The sequence below is a fragment of the Stegostoma tigrinum genome, chromosome 8, assembly GCF_030684315.1.
Source record: "Stegostoma tigrinum isolate sSteTig4 chromosome 8, sSteTig4.hap1, whole genome shotgun sequence".
Taxonomy (NCBI): domain Eukaryota; kingdom Metazoa; phylum Chordata; class Chondrichthyes; order Orectolobiformes; family Stegostomatidae; genus Stegostoma; species Stegostoma tigrinum.
In genome coordinates, this window is record NC_081361.1 from 1,925,267 (window position 1) to 1,946,602 (window position 21,336).

The following is a 21,336-nucleotide window of genomic DNA, read 5'->3' on the forward strand; positions in this document are numbered from 1 at the left end:
CAGTTTTCTCTATATTTACATCTCATCATCTATATTCTCTCTCACTTTCTCTCTCTCTCATACATACATGACATATACTGTGTTAATAAGTACTCCAATCTTTCTCCATGTCTTATCTCTCAATCCTCCCTCTTTCAGGTTAAATGAATTGCTCACATTTGGATGTGACTCAATTATAATTGAGGAATGAAACTGCAAAGACATGAGGGGGGAACTGGTCAAAGTTAACAGGAATACAATCTTAGCAAGGAAGACTGTGAAGCAGCAATGGAAGACGTTTCTGGGGATAATTTGGATGCAGGTCCAAAATTTGTGGATGCTTTAGTTAACACAAACTCCACAGGCTTATCAAAGATGATTTCCCTTTCCTAACCTAAGTTGACTTTGCCAAGTCATAATATGATTCCCCAGTTTTCACAGTCCTAATAAAAGATTCCAATATTTTCCTCATAACTGGCAACAAGTTGCCCAAATTTTAGTTTTTTTTCCCTCCCACTCCGGATTTTATCTGGGTTACAACAGTTATTTTCCAATTTGCAGGAACAAGAAATTCCACAATCTTAAGACTTTTGTATGGTAGCAAATAATTCTTTCTTGTAGCTCCAAGTTTTAAATGACATTTGGATAATTGCATGAACAGGGAGCAGTTGGACAGGCATGGGCCAAGCCCAGGCAGGTGGGACTAGGATAGTTTGGGATTATGTTTGACATGGACTGGTTCGACTGAAGAGCTGTATGGCCCTGTAACTCTTTCACTAGCTCTATTGCCACCTCCATGTGTACTCTGGGATGTACCAGAGCAAAGTACCAAACTTCAGTTCAAGTAGTTTTGAGTAATTCCTCTTTATTACTTCTAATCTCCCACAGTTTCTCATTTTCACAGTCACTCTGTCCTGTGGAATTTCTGGAATATTTTCTGTATCTTCTTCTGTGGAGACAGAATTAATGTATCCCACTCAGCAGTGGGTCAGTGGGGGTGAATTGAAGAGAGATGTCCTCTGTCACCAAATGAATACATTGGAGCACTGCACTGAGGAGATGATGGACATGGCGCCCACTCATGCTTATCGACGGGTTATGCTGAAACCGGTGACACAAAGCTGTAACCACCTCATTTTAGAATCAAACTGCCCTCACACTTTGCAACTGACATCGGAGCAGGTAGAGATAAGAATAAGTAGACAATTAAAATATTTGTCACTGCAAGTGTGGCCAGAAGAGAACTGGAACTGGAAAGGAGCAGATTTTAGTTTATTCAGAAAGAGCATTGAATAAGAAGTGAAAAGTGGGAATATTATTGGTGATAAAGGGAATAGTGTGATATAAATCAGATCAGGACAAAATGGGCCAATGGTGGTTATGAACTCGTTCGTTCCTCCTCGGGTGTTTGTAAGTGAAGGTGAAAAAAGCCATGGAATAAGAATAGAGTTTGTAATTGAAAGTGAATGCAGTAGTTTACATCTTTGCCAGATATAGATCATAGAAATTGAGATGCTGTTCACAACATTTTACAGAATAAATAAATGGACAGAGATAGAGACACTGACCAGGAACACCAACAACAGCGAGGATGGGATAGTAACCAGCCTGAATAACCATCAGTACACATTCTATTAGCTGTCTTAACGGGTACCAATCAATCAAAATGCAGTAAAGGCCATCGGATAAACTCCTGTCCATGGTTGGAATATTCCAATCTATTCCTCTCAGATTCTGGTACATTGTTGTCACATTCCACTCCATTGTTCTCACATTCTGATCCATTATTGGAACATCCCAATCTGCTGGTCACAGATTCTGATCTCTCCCTCTCCCTGGAGCTGCTGATCCCAATCGTGCTGAGGATGACACAGCCACGGATACTGCGGGATAGCGCATTGGAAGAAACCCCTTATTAATAGCAGAGGGAAACCCTCCAGTGACACGGTTAGTATCCATGGAGACTGACATTAATACAAGTCACGGGATAAACAGCTCCAGTTAACCCCTTCCACTCTGACACTTTTAATGTAACAACAATACCTGTTCTGGGTGGGAAGCTGACATCGCCTGCTATAGGTCTTAGTGCCCATCTCCAATTACTCTCACAATGATAGAGATAGAGGGGAAAGGTGATGCTTTCTCTGCACAGGCTCAATGATTCTGCCGTGTCATCCACATGCGATGTCACATGTAACCGTTTACCTAAGAGCCAATCGAGAGGTTGTTACTGCACTGATGTCTCCTCCACCACAACAACTGCCAATCTAAACATTGTCTCTGGCCACAACTGCCTGGAGAATTACAGGAAATGTGGGTTTTGCTGAACTTTCCTCTCACTGCCCTAATAAGGCAACATTTTATCTTTAACACAACACTTTCAATAATTTGCTTCTAAAGTTACAAAGAACTTTTTTGCCGTTTATACAGCTTTTCTTTCCCGATTTTTTGGCTTTCGCCCAAAAGTAAACATTACATTTCCAATTGTTTTGCTTATTGGGAGTAAAGGGTCAGAGACAATATCTATGTGAGTGATTAAGAAACAGTAAGCAAGAGGGGACAGTGGCTGTGCAGACTGGGCAGGACTAATGTGATATCGCCCAGTAGCCAATTTCTTCTTCACAGACGGAATAAAATAAAACACAGAGAATGAAACAGAATAAATTTGGCTGAAGGAATGGTGAGAGACTATGCAAACAAAACACGGTAGTTTGAAATGGAATGGAGGAGAAATGATTTTATATACACTGTTTAATCAGTGTGCCTGTGCAGATAGATAAGATTGCTTACATATGCACACGACATTCAGAGTTATTAATGGAGACATGTTGAACACAATATGATGCAGAAGATGTGACTTTGTCTTGTTTGTGTCTTGTTAACATTGCACTCAATAGAGAGAACCCATCTCCCCCATTCACACCTTTATTTATTCCCACTGTACATCTGCTCCTCTTTCACCACAAGTAAAATCCCATTGTATATTGCACAGCGTCCCCATACCCTCTGGTTCCTGTCACAACTCCTCTACCTCTGCCAAGGTATTAAGAAGACCATTTTCCAATCCTTTCCAGTTTTGAACAAGGGTCTCACTGGACTTGAAAGCTTAACTCTGTTTCTCTGTCTCCGAGACCTGCTGAGTTTCTCCAGAAATGAATCGGCACTGACTGAATTTTCAACAAAACAAAGCACCGTGCATGCTGGAAATCTGAAGAAAGCAAAATTGCTGCAGAAACTGAGAGCTTTGAAAAGGCTTCACTGGGTCCAACAGCTCAACTTTGCTTTCACTCTGCAGATGCTGCCAGACCTGCTGAGTTTCTTCCGCAATCTGTGTTTTTGAATAAATTCTGAAAAAGTGTGTCAAAGTTGCTCAGCCACCCTGTCCAACATGGATCCCCAAACCCTGAGAAGTGAGTGACAGCACAAGGTGCACAAATACATTGGTTCCAAATGACATAACGCTGTCATCACTGACACTGCAGAGCTCTTAATCATGGTCAGGGAGAGAAACATTCACTTTAAAAATGTTCCTACAGTGTGGAAACAAGTCCTCCAGCCTAACAAGTCCACACCGACCCTCAGAGCACCCCATCCAGACCAATCCCCTTGTTACCAACCTAACCTACACATCCCTCAACACTATGGACAATTTAGCATGGCCAATTCAGCTCGCCCGCACATCTTTAGACTGTGGGTGGAAAGCCGACCCCCTGGAGGAAACCCACGCAGACAAGGGGAGAATATGCAAACTCCACAGAGACAGTCACTGAAGGGTGGAATCAAACTTACATTCCAGGTGCTGTGAAGCAGCACTGCTAACCACTAAGCCACCGTGCCACCCGAAGATGCCCCTACTGGAAGGGAAAAGATTCAGATGAATATGTTAAATGTGTTTTGAGGAATGTAACAAATTGTAGACATGACGCCATGGAAAGACCCTCAGAAGAACGAGAATATTAAAATGGAAGTGTGACCACATCAGAAAACAGAGTAGGTCACTGCGTACAAGGGCAATGGGGACTCCGGCTGAACCAGGGGGACATTACATTGCATTTATTGCAGCTCAAAACTGGGCATCCATGTGGTGATGGAAACCACAGCAACAGCAGCAGCAAAATTGTATTCCACCAGAATCTGTGACTCTTTGTCCCGGATATCCCCTCAGTCTATGGTTACCGTGAAGCTGGTCAATGGTTCAGTGACAAGTGCAGTCAAACACGTCGGGGTCAGAACCATGTGTACCTGAAACTGATGGCAACCCGTTGTAGCTACCACATTTGACTGCTTGCATTACAAACAGCAGAACTAACGCATTACAGACAGGATGGAATGATTGCAAGATCAACAGACCAACTATCCTGCCAGGGCCAGTCATAAATGGTGATGGGGGCAGCAGGAACTGCCGATGCTAGAATCTGAGATAACAAGGTGTGGAGTTGGATGAATGCAGCAGGCCAGGCAGCATCAGAGGAGCCAGAAAGCTGATGTTTCAGGAGTGAACACTTCTTTAGAAAAAAGGGAGGGGAAGCGAGCTCTGAAATAAATAGAGAGAGGGGGATGCAGTGAAAGAAGGTAGATAGTGGAGCAGATAGTTGGAGAGAGGATGGACAGGTCAAGGAGTTGGGGATAAAGCCAGTAAAGGTGAGTGTAGGTAGGGAGATATGACGGGGGTTGGTCAGTGAGGAGGGAGGGGCGGGTAGGTGGGAGGGAAGATAGACAGTTTGAGGAGGCAGGAATGAGGCTAGTAGAGGTGAGGTGAGTGTAGGTGGGAAGTGGGGGTGGGGGTTGGTCAGTGAGGAGGGAGTGTAGGTGCTCCACAAAGCAATCTCCAAGCATCCGAGGTAACACGGTGTGAGCTGGATGAACACAGCAGGCCAAGCAGCATCAGGGGAGCAGGAAAGTTTGACGTTTTGGTTTGGGGCCCTTCTTCAGAAATGGGGGAGGGGAAGGGGATTCTGAAATAAATAGGGAGACGGGGAGGCAGATGGAAGATGGATAAAGGAGAAAATAGGGTGAGAGGAGACAGACAGGTCAAAGAGGTGGGGTTAGAGCCAGTGAAGGTGAATGTAGGTGTGGAGTTAGGTGGAGATAGGTCAGTCCAGGGAGGATGGACAGGTCGAGGTGGGGGGTGTGGGGTGAGGATAGTGGATAGGGGATGGGGGTGGGGCTTGAGATGGGAGGAATGGTTGGGCAGGCGGGGACTAGCTGGACTGATTTTGGCATGTGGGCGAGGGAGGGGAGATTTTGAAGCTTGTGAAAACCACATTGATACCGTTCGGCTGCAGAGTTCCCAAGCGAAACATGAGATGCTGTTCCTGCATCTTTCAGGTGGCATCATTGTGCCAATGTAAGAGGCCCATGATGGACATGCTGTCTGAGGAGTTGGGGGGTGGGAATTGAAATGGTTCGCGACTGGGACGTGCAGTTGTTTGTTGCGAACAGCACTTAGGTGTTCCGCAAAGCGGTCCCCAAGCTTCCAAGATAATGAAATGTGAAGCTGGATGAACACAGCAGGCCAAGCAGCATCTCAGGAGCACAAAAGCTGACGTTTCTGGCCTAGACCCTTCATCAGAGATGGGGATGGGGTGAGGGTTCTGGAATAAATAGGGAGAGAGGGGGAGGCGGACCGAAGATGGAGAGAAAAGAAAATAGGTGGAGAGAGTATAGGTGGGGAGGTAGGGAGGGGATAGGTCAGTCCAGGGAAGACGGTCAGGTCAAGGAGGTGGGATGAGGTTAGTAGGTGGATGGGGGTGGAAGAACAGGTTAGGGAGGCAGGGACAGGTTGGACTGGTTTTGGGATACAGTGGGTGGAGGGGAAGGGCTGGGCTGGTTGTGTGGTGCAGTGGGGGGAGGGGATGAACTGGGCTGGTTTTGGGATGAGGTTGGGGTAGGGGAGATTTTGAAACTGGTGAAGTCCACATTGATACCATTAGGCTGCAGGGTTCCCAGGCAGAATATGAGTTGCTGTTCCTGCAACCTTCAGGTGGCATCATTGTGGCACTGCAGGAGGCCCATGATGGACATGTCATCTAAAGAATGGGAGGGGGAGTGGAAACGGTTTGCGAATGGGAGGTGCAGTTGTTTGTTGCGAACTGAGCGGAGGCGTTCTGCAAAGCGGTCTCCGAGCCTCCGCTTGGTTTTCCCAATGTAGAGAAAGCCACACCGGGTACAGTGGATGCAGTATACCACATTGGCAGATGTGCAGGTGAACCTCTGCTTAATGTGGAATGTCATCTTGGGGCCTGGGATAGGGGTGAGGGAGGAGGTGTGGGGGCAAGTGTAGCATTTCCTGCGGTTGCAGGGGAAGGTGCGGGTGTGGTGGGGTTGGAGGGCAGTGTGGAGCGAACAAGGGAGTCACGGAGAGAGTGGTCTCTCCGGAAAGCAGACAGGGGTGAGGATGGAAAAATGTCTTGGGTGGTGGGGTCGGATTGTAGATGGCGGAAGTGTCGGAGGATGATGCGTTGTATCCCGAGGTTGGTGGGGTGGTGTGTGAGAACGAGGGGCCTCCCCAATGTAGCGGAGGCCACAACGGGAACAGCTGATACAGTATATAACATTGACAGATGTGCAGGCGAACATCTTATTGATGTGAAAAGTTTTCCTCAGGCCTGGGATCAGGGTGAGATATCGGGGCAGGCAAGGCACTTGCTTCGGTTGCAGGGAAAAGTGCCGGGGGTGGTGGGGCTGGAGGGGAGTGTAGAGCGGACAAGGGAGTCACGGAAAGAGTGGTCCTTCCAGGAAAGCAAATAAGGGTAGGAACGGAAAAATGTTTTTGGAGGTGAGGTCGGATTGCAGATGGCGGAAATGTCGGAAGGTGATGCGTTGGATTTGGAGGTTCGTCGGGTGGTACGTGAGGATGAGGGGTATCCTGTTTTGGTTATTATTGCGAATAATGGTTGTGAGGGATGAGTTGTGGGAAATGCGGGAGACACGGTCGAGGGCATTTTTGATCACTGTGGATGGGAAGTTGCGGTTTTTGAAAAAAGATGACATCTGGGATATTTGGGAGTATCATAGACCTGTACATCTAAATCAAAGATCATCAGTCTCCTTTGCTTTGTGCAGAAAAAAAACTTCAGTTTCTCCAACCTGACCTTACAACTAATATCCCTCAGTTCCTGAATCTTTCTGATCAATCTCCTTTCAATCACTCCACAGACCCTCACTTCCTTGGTGCACACCACCTGTTTGTGCAGACCCGAATGCTCTGTGTTCAAGTGGGTGAATTAATCACACCCGGGCAACTGGTCAGTGACGTCAGTCTGATTCCTGGGCATTTCATGAACTGTGGGTTTCCTCTCACCCCAGTGCTTCTGATATTGTTTGAGCTGCAGACTCCAGCCTTTGATTTTAAAGTTGAAGACAATGAAATTATTTCAGTATTTTTAACCAGTAATGTACACATTTTGTATCAGAGATAATGGGAACTGCAGATGCTGGAGAATCCGAGATAACAAAGTGTGAAGCTGGATGAACACAGCAGGCCAAGCAGCAGCTTAGGAGCACAAATCCTGATGTTTTGGGCCTAGTCCCTTCATCAGAAAAGGGGGATGGGGAGAGGGTTCTGAAATAAATACGGAGAGAGGGAGAGGCGATTCAAAGATGGATAGAGAAGAAGATAGCTGGAGAGGCCAAGGTGGCAGAAAAAAGTACTGCTCGATGTCCTAACGTGACTGCCATTCATGGATGTGTGGGTGAATGGGGACAAAGGTGAGACCCTTATTGGGGACTAACCGTTTGACCTCAGTCAGTGGGAGGTCTGGGGGATGGTGAAAATTCGGCATGGCTCAGCGTGGCTGTGTCCTCTGGGGCTGCTGGCTGTGGGCTTTTTGGCCTGCTCTGTTTATCCAGCTCCACATTTTGTTATCTCATGTACATATTTTGCTTCATGTGCTGTTCTCAGTTATCTGACTCTGGTGTTGGTGTGATGTAAATCACGTCCCACTATCTTGAGGATTTTGCAGAGGTGACAAAGAAGTTTGATGAAGGCAGACAGGGTAACCATTGTTTGGATGCACTTCAGAAAGGTGTTTTAAAAGGTTCCTCATGGTGGACTGGTTAGATCACATGGAATCCAGTGGAAGCTAATGGTTTGGATCTAAAACTGGCTAGAAGGCAGGAGGAACAGAGTGACGGTAGAGTGTTATATATCGGACTGGAGACCTGTGACCTGTGGTGTGTCACAAGAATCAGTGCTGGGACACTGCTTACACATAATTTTATATAAATGATTTAGATGGAAGCATAGGAAGGATGGCTAGTAAGTTTGCAGATGGCCCCAATATCCATGTTGTTGTGGATAGTGAAGAATGTTATCTCAGAGTACAAAGGGACCTTGATCAGATGGGCCAATAGGCCAAGGAGTGGCAGATAGAGTCCAGATAAATGTGAGGTGATGCGACTTGGTAAGGCAAACTAGGGCAGGACTTATAAGTTAATGGTAGGGCCTAGGGGAGTGTCACCAAACAGAGACATTGGGGTGCAGATGCATAGTTCCTTGAAAGCGGAGCCACAGTTAGACAGGATGGTGAAGAAGGCATTTGGCATGCTTGCTTTTATTATCAATGTCTTGAGTATTGGAGTTTGGGTGCTACGATGCAGATGTACAGAACATTGCCACTTTTAGAATACTGCACTCAGTATAATATCCCTGCTACAGGAAAGTTGTTTAACTGAAAGGTTTCAGAAAAAGAAAAGATTTACAAGGATGGTGCATGGATTGAATGGTCTGAGCTACAGGGAAAGGAGGCTGACTAGGCCGGGGCTGATTCCCTGGAATGTCAGAGGTTGAGGCGTGACCTTACAGAGGTTTACAAAATCATGAGGGGCTTGGATGGGGTGAATTGGCAATACCTTTTCCTCAGGGAAAGGAATCCAAACCTGACAGCATGGGTTTAAGTTGAGAGGCGAAAGATTTAAAAGGGACCTGAGGGACAGTTTTGCATGTAGAGAATGCTGCATGTATGGAGGAGGTGGTACAATCCCAGCTCTTAAACAGCATCAGGATTGATAAATGAACAGGAAGGGGACAGAGGGATACGGGCCAAATGCTGGCAAATGGAACTAAAATAATTTAGGATATCTGGTTCGAATAGACAAGTTGCAGCAATCAGTATGTTTCCATCCTTTATATCTCTACAGCACTTGGATCTTAATTTGCAATTCTAAATTAGCAGAGTGTAATTGGAATGTGTGGAGTCGAAGCCAAACCATTCGTGACTTATTCAATGTACTGAACTTAATATCCATCATCCATGAAGGGAGGGGAGTGATGTTAGGGATGTTGGAGTGGTTTGGAGACCAGAGTTCATAATATTCCAGGTCAGATGGATTAGTCTAAGAAATTGTGTTCATATTTGTGACCCAGTTCTTCCTGACAGTGATATTATTCGATCAGAATTAGAATTTGTTTCAAGTATTTGATTTGATTTGGGAAGAGGCAGACTTTTTTGCATTGCTAACAGTTCATTTTGTTTCGTGCACGAAACAGAACAGCACAAAATCAGACCCTTTTATAACTGCAGGCACACTGACACTGCAGGCAGTTACACATTCCAAAGAAACAGACGGGGTGGGATGGGTTTGGAGGGAGGGGTGGTGATTTGCCTTTTTTTGCAACGACGAGAAACGTTTATCAAGGGAGGTAGATGCACCGTCTTCAGCGAGTGGTTCCTGCCGGCTGTGCACTGCCTGAGAGGGCGCTGGAAGCAGAATCATTCATGGCCCTCAGGAGAGAGTTGAATGATGGGTGTTTCGACTGAATGGTCACATCTCAAAGTCTCAGGGAAACAGTTCTCAGTCAGGGCAAGGAAGACAGGATTCAGTCAGAAGATCCTGACACAGCATGTCTAAGGAATAATTTAATATCAGCCATTTGGGGCAAGCAGGATCAGGGGATCTGTATCACTACAGTACAGAGAGGTGGCCACACTCACTACTAATTACATTCTCAAAATGGTCCAGTAGATTTGTTGAGCCTGAATTATGTTCATCATTCCAAGCTGACCCTGTCCATTCCTGCCACTGGGGGTCAGTTTGATGAAATTCTCAAGGTGTTCAGGAGTTTGGGAGGTTCAAGTCCATAGCTCCCTGAAACAGCAACACAAGTAGATAAGACAGTGAAGAATTTCACACAGCATCAGGATCTGGTCAACTTTGATATCTGGCTCATAAGTGAGATGAGTTTTCTTTTTCAAACATGTCAGAGCATGTATTGTTCCTACAAAGAACAACTATGGTTCCATTCATGCATTTTTTTTTGTTTCAACCATGAAATGGACACAACTTGATCAAAGGGGAAAGTGACCATCAACCAGTTTGAACAGTCGGTTGTAAAATAAGTTAAGACAGAGATAAATGTATTTGCAGGACATTTTTTAAAAAATTCATTCATGGGATCTTGATATCACTGGATAACATTGGAAGTTTCCTTCCCTAAAGGACATAGGTTTTTCCAACAATGACAATGGATTCACAGTCATCATTAGGTTCTTATTTCCAGATTTTTTTAAAAAAAAACTCAAATTCCACCATCTGGAATGGTGGGATTCAAACCTCGGCCCGCAGACCATTATCTCGGTCTCTGTGGAGTAAAGGACAGCAGACTAAATAGAAAATAAACCAAGACATTGTGTGATGCCTACTGTATCGGTATTCATCATGAGATCCATCACTGCTATGGACTACAGGTAAAGATCTGAAGATCTTTCCCACCCCGCCTCGAACAGAGTCACAGTAGGCACCAGGTTTCATAGCCTATTGGGAAAATGCAATCAGGATATAGTACAGGACTCATCCCAATCTTTTGTTTAGATTTAAAACTTTCATTTTGTGGCCAAAAATCAAAAGAAAACATTACATCATTTCCAATCGACAAATATCTATTAAAATTTGAAATGTGTCTGTGGAGAGCAATAGGATCCGTAATTGTAAAAGGTGTGCAGACATATTGACCAGGCATAACTAACAAATAAAGGGCCATCGAGATCAACATAGAATTCCTACAGTGTGGAATTTCTACAGTGTGGAAGATGGCCATTCAGTCCCTTGAGTCCACACAAATCCTCCAAAGACCATCCCACCCAGTCTCACACCCTACTCTGTCCTTGCATTTTGCACACAAGACACTAAGGGTAATTGAGCATAGTCAATCGACCTATTTTGCACATTTAATGGACTGTGGGAGGACACCAACGCAGACAGGGTCTGGGTAGGACACTCTTCATAGGTTCAGTGTGAACTTGATGGGCCAAATCGTCTGCTTCCACACTGAAGGGATTCTGTGGTCTCCAGAAACAAGCCCAAAAATACCTGGTTTGGAGACAGCTAACAGCAGAATAAAAAAAAAGTTACTCAAATTGGCTGGTAGTTAACCAGTCCTGATGAACCAGGAAACCCCTTTTCACATGCTGTGCAGGTGGATAGTCTTTCGTCAGTGTGAATGTGTCGATGTGTCGTGATGACGTGACTATTTCCAAGCTCTACCTGACAGATATACAACTGTTATTAACATTTTATCCACAATACCAGTACTTTTAATTGAGCAGGATCAGTAACATCAGTACAAACAGCCCAAAACTATGGTTCATTTGATCATGAGAGTGAGAGCAAAATCCTTCAATTGTGCTTCTTTGTGAACCACTGTTTGGATGCTTTCCCACACTCAGAGCTCATGAATGGTCTCTCCCCAGAGTGAACTTGCTGGTGTGTCAGAGGGGAATTCAAGTCAGCAAAGCCTTTCCCACACACAACAGGCCAATGGTCTCTCTCCAGTGTGAATTTGCGCGTGTATCAGCAGTTAAGTTGTCTGAGTGAATGCTTTCCCACATTCCGAGCAAGTAAATGGTTTCTCTCCAGTGAGAGCTCCCTGGTGTTTAAGCAGGTTAGATGACTGAGCGAATCCCATTCCATAATCAGAGCAGGTGAATGGTCTCTCTCCAGTGTGACACTGGTGGTCAGTTTCTAGCTGGGATGGATGAAGAAATTCCTTCCTGCAATCTTCCCATTTCCACAGTCTCTCCCCACTGTCACTGCGCTGGTGTTAGGACATTTCAGATGAATCTTCACAGACTCTTTGACACACAAACCATTTGCATTTCTCCAAAGTGTGAGTGCTGCTTTTTCCTTCAATGTTCAAAATACTGAGATAATTGGGTTGTGATAAACAAAATGACTGTCAGACCTGGATGTGGAACAGTTTGAATTCTCCAAATTGCAGACTAAGCTTTCAAACAGAAAGTAAGTGCAGTGAGTGAGAAACCAGAAGAAAACAGATTGTGCAACTGAGAAATCCTCTGGACATTTGTGGAGCGACACTTGGGGAATATGCTAGATCATCATTAGAACAAATTCATTCACAAATAAATATCATCCAGGTAAGCAATCCAGTCTGTTTGCACAAAATTACGGAAAGAGAGGTGGGACAGCCAGGGGGGAAGGACAGGCATTGTATAGATCTGTAACTCAACCTTTCAATCCCGCTGAAAGACTAAGAACAGCGCAGAAGTAAAATTGTAGAAATCTGAAATGAAAACACAAAAATGCTTAGTCCGAGTTGTACAGCATGGAACAATCCCAGTTGTCCATGCTGACCAGATATCCTAAATTTATCTAATCACATTTGCAAGCATTTGACCCATATTCCTCTACACCCTCCCTATTCACATACAACATTAAAAGATATCTGGGATGGTTAATTGACGAGCTTCCACCAGTTCCTCTGGCAGCTCATTCTATACAGGCACCACCCGCTTTCCCTGTTAAAACTTTTGCTCTAAGCTTAAACCAGTGTTTAGTTCTCATCTCCCCTACCCTGGGAAAACAACCTTCGCTATTTACCCTACGCCCACCATAATTTTATTAACTTTTAGAAGGTCACCCCTCAGCCCTCAGTGCTCCAGGGAAAATAGCCCCAGCATATTCAACCTCTCCCTACAGCTCAAAATTTCCAACATCCTTCTAAATCTTTTCTGCACCCTGCCCAGTTTAACAGCATCATTCCGATAGCAGGGAGACCAGAACTGAACACGGTATTCCAAAAGCAGCATAATCAATGCCTTGTTCTGTCTATAACATGACCTTCCAACTCCTACACTCAATGTACTGACCAATAAATGCAAGCATAGCAAATGCCATCTTCACTAACTTCTGCACCTGCAATCCACCTTCAAGGAACTGTGCACCTGCACCCCAAGGAGTCTCTGTTGCATAACAGTCCCCAGGGCTTCATCACTAACTGTTTAAGCCCTGCCCTGATTTTCATTACCATAATGCAATAGCTCCCATTTATCCAAACTAAACTGATTTCTGTCACTCCTCGGCCCATCGACTCATCTGATTAAGTTCCCATTGTACTTGGAGGTAAACTTCTTTGCTGTCTACTACACCAACAATTTTGCACACTTACTAACCATTCTTCCAATATTCATTCCAAATGATTTGTATCAATGACAAAAAGCAGTGGATCCAGCACCGATCCTTGCAGCACACTGCTGTTCATAGTCCTCCAGACCGAAAAAAAACAACCCCCCCCACCCCGCTATACGATCCTGTCTCCTACCTTCATGCCAATTTTGTTTGAAATAGCTAACTCTCCTTGGATTCCACTTGATCTAATCTTGCTAACCTATCAGTCATGTGGAGTTTTGGTGAATGCCTTGCTGAAGTCCATATAGACAATGTCCACTGCTTTGCCTTCTTCAATCTTCTTTGCCACTTCTTCAAAAAAAACTCAGTCAAGTTAGTGAGATAAGATTTCCAACTCACAAAGTCATGTTGATTATCCCTAAGCAGTCCTTGCTTTTCGGAATACATACAAATCCTGTCCCTCAGAATCCCCTCCAACAATTTACCCACCACTGACATCAGGCTCACCAGTCGATAGTTCCCTGGCTTTTCCTTACCACCTTTCTGAAAGAATGGCACCACATTAGTCAGGCAGTCTTCTGGCACCTCACCAGTGTCTATCAGTGATACAAATATCTCAGAACAGGGCCCAGAAATTATTTCCCTCGCCTCTCCCTGAGTTTGTGGGTAACACCTGATCAGATGCCAGGGCCTTATCTACTACCTTTATGCATTTTAAGATGTCCACCTCCTAATCCTGTGTAATATGGACACTTCCATTATTTATGATTCCAAGTTCTCTCGCCTCCACATCCTTCTGTGCAGTAAATACTAATGTGAAATATTCATTTACTATCTCAGCCTGCAGTTCCACACAGACAGCCTCGTTGATCATTAAAGGAGCCCTATTTTCTCCCTTGTTGCTTTTTGTCCCAAACGTAGTTTCAGAATCTCTTGGGACTCGCCTTAACCTTATTTGCCAAAGATGGCTTCTGTCTGCTTTTCACCCTCCCAATTTCCCTTGAGTGTACTCGTCCTGCCCTTATACGTCGAGGGACTGATCCAATTCGTGCTGTCAAGAACAACGTGTGCTGCCTTCTTTTTCTTGACCAGAGCCTCAATTTCTCCAATCATCCAGTATCCCCTACACTTACCAGCCTTGCCCTTCTCGTAAACAGGAACATACTATCTCTGGACTCTGCTTATTTTGTTTTTGAAGGCCTCCCATTTTCCAAGCATCCCATTACCGGTGAATTGCCTCTCCTGATCACCTGCCCAACACTGTCAAAATTGGCCTTACTCCAATATAGAAGTTGGAAATTTATATTAAATATAAGTTTTATATTTAAACTGATCCCATCTGCCTGCATCTGGCACATATTCCTCTAAGACTTTCTTATACATGTACTTATTCAAATGTCTTTTAAACAATGTGACTGTACCTGCATCCACCAACTACTCTGAAAGTTTGTTTCACACATGAACCACTCTGTAAAAGAAAAAATGTCCCTCATGTCGTTTTTTAAAGATGTATTTCTCCTCTCACCTTACACATATCCCCTTGTCTTGAAATCCCCCAGCCTAGGGGAAACCCCTTACTAGTCACATAATCTGTGCCCTCATGATTTCATAAAGTTCTAAGGTTACCCCTTAACCTCCTTTACTGCAGTGAGGAAAGTCCTAGCTTTGGCAGTCGATTTTGATCATCAAGCCCTCCAATCCTGGCAACATCCCAGTGAGTCTTGTCTGAACTGTCTCCAGTTTAATAATAGTGTCCTTCCTGTAACAGGGTGACCAGAACTGCACACAATACCACAAGTGAAGCCTAACCAATGTCCTATACAATCTTAACATAACACCCCAACTCCTATACTCAAAGTTCTGAGCAATGAAGGAAAGTGTGCTAAACAACTTATTAACCACCCTGTCTACTTATCTCCATAAACTTCGAAGAATTATGTACCTGAATCTCAGCATTTCTCTGTTCCACAACACTACCCTGGGGGCAACCATCAATTGTGCAAGTCCTACCCTTGTTCATTTTACCAAAATACAATGTCTCACATTTATTCAAATTGAACTTCATCCTCCACTCCTCAACCCATTGAGCCAATTGATCAAGATCTCACTGTCATCTTAGACAGCCTTCACTAACTACTGTAACCACCATTTCTAGTATCATCTGCAAACTTATTACTTTTGTCCCTTAAATTCTCTTCCAAATCATTTATATTAATGAGAAACAAAGAAGTGGACCCTGTACCGATTGCTGTGGAACACGGTGGTCACAGAACTCCACTCTGAAAAATCCTGCAGCACCACGGTCTCTCCTACAAATGAGCCAATTCCGCTTCCAATTAGCAAGCTCTTCCTGAATCACATGTGATCTAACTTTACTCATCAGTCAACCATGTGGAACCCTGTCAAAGACTTTACTCTTATTCTAGAGATGCTGCATATCTGACCCAATTCTCCCACCATTTGTCCACCACCCTCTTGATCATGCCTTGAAAAGTTAAATCCCAAATCTCTTGAGAATCACTGCTAAATCTGCATCCAGCTGCCATTCAGACTGTTCCAGGTCCTGGGAACTTGCTGAGTCAAGTAATCTTCACATTTTCACCCTGCATTATTTGCCAATTATCTGGATGTTGTATTCTGCAGTTACCAAACATTGCACAATGTTAATAATTTCTCTCTGCAAACTAATATCCTGGAAACAAACCTACTACTCGACAAAATCATTCCTAATCAGCCCCAAGGAGAATTATCTCAGCTTCTTCTAGCTCTCTCCAAACCAGAAACACATCATAATTTTAATTGACTCATGGGATGTGGCCTTTGCTGCCCAGAGTAATATTGATTGCCATTTTTATTTGATTTGCAGAAAGTGGTGTTGAACCACTTTCTGTAAATGCTGCACTCCACGTGCTTCAAGTACACCACTGTGCTGTTCAGACGATAATCTGCGCTGAAGCCTCAACACCCTCTCTATCGGAGGAATCATTCCTCAAACCTCACTACCCTCCCTATCATGGGAATGGCCCTCGAGTCTCACTACCTGCACTATTGTAGCCATCACCTCAAGCCTCACCACCCTCCACGTTGCTGGAATCCCTCTCAAGCCTTACGACCTTCCTATCGTTGGAATCCCCCTCTAGCCTCAAAACTCTTACCCTCTCTGTAGATTCTCCAGTCTCACAAACCTCACCTTTAATCTCCTCCAGGTTTCAAGGTGAGGGGGGAAACGTTTAAGGGGGATATGTGTGGAAAATTCTTTACACAGCAGGTGGTGGGTGCCTGGAAGGCATTGCCAGCGGAGGTGGTAGAGGTGGGCACGATAGCATCATTTAAGATGTATCTAGACAGATACATGAATGGGCAGGGAGCAGGCAGATACAGATCATTGGAAAATAGGTGACAGGGTTGGATAGAGGATCTGGATCGGCACAGGCTTAGAGGGCCGAAGGGCCTGTTCCTGTGCTGTAATTTTTGTTCTTTGTTCAACACTCTCCTGTCTCCAAAATCCTCCAGCCCATATAAACTTCCTTAGCTCTAATTGTCTTTACCCTCACAAACCTCCCTTTGTTTGACATCTAATCCAGCCTCACAATCCTCACCATTTCTGTAACCTCCTCCAAACTCACTTTTCCCGACTTTTGAAATCTTCTCCAGTCTCAGAACCCTTCCTGTCTCTAATATTCTCCAGCCTCACAAATCTCAACATGTCCCTTCCTCTAATACAGTCCTAATGATGATGCCCCATTTTTATTCCTCCACTTGATGGTGGCACCTGCAATTTCCTGGGATTCAAGCTCCAGAAATTCTTGGTAAACCACTTCATCGCTGTACCTCACTTTTCTCCAGAAAACATTGAATAGCTCATGATTGATCATTGTAGTATCTCATTTTCTGAAATGGCTTGAAATATTGCTTGGCATCTTCCTATGTGAAGAGTCTCGAAGGTCTCCAGTCCAGAAAAAGGCTCTGTGGCCCATCCAGCCTGTGCCAGTTAAAAACTATTACCTAACGACTCTAAACTAATTTTCCAGCACTTGGCCCATAGACTTGTCTGCGTTGGCATCACAAGTGTGCATCTAAATATGCCTTAAACGCTATGAGGATCTCTGTGCCTACCACCCTCACAGACAGTGAGGTTCAGTACCATTGTCACAGCATGATGACATCACAGACAGGAACAGAGACGAGCTGAGTCTGTGCAAACCAAAGATCCCACACACACTGTGAAGGACGGGAGGGTCCCTGATAGGGGGCAGAGGAGATTTAACAGAATGGTTTGTAGGGAGATGGTTTTTAGTTGCATGGTTAGAGCTTTTTTTTGACATTATTCTTTCATTTGACTTGGGCGTTGCTGGTACACAGCAAATATCCATCTATAATAGATGGACTCTCCTTCTCAACCTCTCCCCTCGAGTCGGGTGTGGTAATCTTCAGGTTAAACCAGCCCAATGGTCAGTTAGGACAATGGTGACTTTACCTTTGGCACAGTGATGCCACTGTGCCTTGGTGGTGTAGAGGGGAATGTCGAATGTGGTGGATGGGACACGACTCTGACAGAGCACTTCTTCTGGAGGATGTTCACTTTTTCGAACAGTGTTGGGGCTGTACGCATGCAGGGAAGTGGAAAATGTTCCAATACAATCCAGACGAGTGCCTTATAGACAGCAAACAGTCATTGGGGAATCAGGTGTTTGGGGAAACTGAGATTGCTCTCCTTGTCACAAAGGATTTTGAGGGGACCTTTGATAGAGGTGTTTACAAAAGAAACACTTTAGAATGATAAAATGTAGACTCATGACTGATCTTAAAAAAAATTACAGGACACATTGAAAATTTTAGGGACGATCTATTGAGAAAATGGGGTGATTTTAGAGAGAAATTTTACACGGCAAATGAGAAATGAGCAGGAACACAATATTCACACACAATGCAAATATCCAGGTGCTGATGAATTGAGTAATTCTGTCAGAGTTTGGTGTTAAAATTATTGAGTTCCCCACATGGAAGTCCCCTTCTATTATCCTGTAACACAAATTCATGAAATCCATCACTGTCAGTCTGGGTAGAAATTCACAACATCCCCACATTGTGGCCGAAGATAACTGTGCATTGTCCCTATTACACATTATCCCTTGTGGAGGTCAGTCGTTGATTCAGGGAGAAATCTATTTGGGTTTCTCGGAATTTCTAACTTGAGACTTCATGTCACTGACCAGAACTGCAGGTCTTTGACATATGGCAAAGAACGGCCATGATTTAGAGAGATGCACATGGCAGGATTCACTTCCTTTTCTTCTGTGCTGCTGCACTGCCACATCAATGAGACATTGGGCTGGAAAATCAAACAACTTGATGAACAAGTTGTCTCGATTTTGAGAAATGGACTGCAAGCTTCTCCCAGTCATTCAAAAGGATGCCCCTTAAAAAGGCAGCAATAATATACGTGTCATCTTGCCCAGTGCTCCCAACAAAAAGATTAGAAGAATGGAGGGAGGATCTCATGAAGGGATAACAGTCAGGTTCCGTGAGGGTTACAGTTTATGGAGAGATATTGATAAATGGGTGACAAGTTGGCAAATGGAGTATAAATGTGGGAAATTGTGAAGTTTATTCTTGAGGAGACAAACAAAGAACAGTGTTATTTAAAAGGTAAAAACTGTGGAAAACTACATCACATAGGGACTCAGGAATATTTGTGCAGGAAATACAAAGCGTGCACACAGTTGCAACAGGAAATCAGGAAGGGCAAAGGGATGTTATCCCTTATGTCATGATGTTTGCAGTATAAGAGTTTGGAATACATGTCTTAGGGCAAATGTACAAATTGTTGTTAAGACCACATCTGGAGGAATGTGAGCAGCTTTTTTTGGTCCACTTAAGCAAATTCATCACTTCATTGGAGGTATTTCAGAGAAGATGAACTAGGATGATCACCGGTTTGGAGGGATTATCTTTTAAGCTAAGACTAAATAGGTTTGGAATCTACTAACTAGATTTTAGAAGAATGAGAGATGATCCAATTAAAAATACAAGACTCTTAAGGGAGTTGACGGGATAAATGCTCAGGGGATATTTCCGATCGGGGGAGCAGATTCTTGATAAGGCAGCGAATAGAGGGATCTCTTTTGGAAAGATCAAATTTAAGGCAACACAGACATGGATAAGGGGTTTCAGTTATAAGTGAGGTGGAGAGAAGGAGCATTTCAGAGGTTGAAATTTCTGGCATGTGATTGAGAAAATGTATGCTAAGATGTTCATGTTGAGGGGAGATATGAGAGCATATTGAGAAGTGTGCAGTTCAGCCTCAGACATTTCCCAATGAGAGGGATGGATTCAGTACAGTAGTAAGAAAAAAAATTTGTAATAATAACTGAAGGCAATGTGTTTAACTATCACAAAGTGTTATTGGAGGAAATTTCAGCTAATCAAGTAGCGGAAGCATCATAAGCAGTTTTAGAATTGAGTAACAGTGGAGCAAAGGAGAGTGATGGAGGGGAGTTGGATCTGAATATTGTAGTATATGTGCAAAACCTAACACGGTGCCTGTGGAAGATCTCACCTCCTGGCAGTATGTCGGTGAGAAACAGCATGAGCCAAGGATAGATCGTTGAGGGACATGGACTACATGGATTTCAGACAGGAAACAGAGAGATGGAGTGGGATTTTCCAATGACAGTAAGGTCAAACATTGGTTTTAAACAGAATGGGGGAGAAGGACATAACCAGAAAAGAGAAGCAGACAGAACAAGTGACAATATCTGAACTGGCATGGGGGGGGGGGGGGAAAGAGGCAAGGAGGAGGAGCAGGAGGAGAAATAAGAGAGACTTAGAACGTTTGTAGTTTAACGAGAATAGGGCAAAGGATTAAGATGAACTCTGATCAGGCTTACACAAGACTGGAGAAAGATGCAAGTTTAGGACGAAAACAATGAGCAACGTGCCAGGCAATTTGGTTTGGTGGGCGAGGGGAAGAGAGGGAAGCAGCAGAGGCATCCGATTTGGATTGTCTCAATCTTAGTGAGATGGAGTTTCTATGTGTCTCCCACACTTGTTGTTGGAGGGGAGGATGGAGGAGACAGGCTAATGGACAATGGTTTGCAAAGAAACAATGCCTGTGTTAGAGATATTCAAAAATGAGTGAACAAACTTGATGATTTAACTTTTATCCAGAATACTAAAAATGTACAACAGAAGTCTGGGTTTGAATCCCATCTCAGCAGATGGTGGAATTTGAATTCAATTAAAAAAAACTGGAATTAAGAATCAACTGGTTGCCATGGAACCATTGCTAATGGCAGAAAAAGAAAAAAAATCTAATGTCCTTCAGGGAAAGAAATTTGTCAACCTCAGCAAGCCTCTCAGTTGCAAGTGACTGTAAAGTCTCAAAGGAATGAAGCTGGGTAGACCACTTGGCATCTACCAAGGGACTAGGAAAGACAACTGCAGAATCAGCCCGATCGACTCCATAAACTCCTCCTTACGAATATCTCAGGGCGAGTGGCAAAATTTGGAGAGATGGCTCAAAGACTCGTCAAGAAACAGTGTCATATGCATAGAATCTATCTTATAGCTAAGTGACACACCCACCATCACTGACTTTAGTGAAGACCTGTCCCAGGAGCAGGACAGACGTGGCAGCACAGTGCCATTCTGACCGCAGTAACTGACCTGGGAGTACTCGACACTGACTCTGACGCCTGGAAGTCTCATGGCTCCTGCAGAATGCCATAGACCATCCTCCGCAGGTGATAAAATCGGCAGCAGTATTATCGCTAGATTATTTATCCAGAGACCCAGATAACATCCTGGGGGCCTGGCTTCGAATCCTGCCATGACAAATAGTGGAATTTGAATTAAATAATGATCTGGAATTAATAGCCGAATGATGACCGTGAAGCCATTGCTCATTATCCAGGTTCACTTATGTCCTTTCGGGAAGGAAATCTGCCATCCTTACCTGGTCTGCATGACATGCAACTCCAAACCCACAGC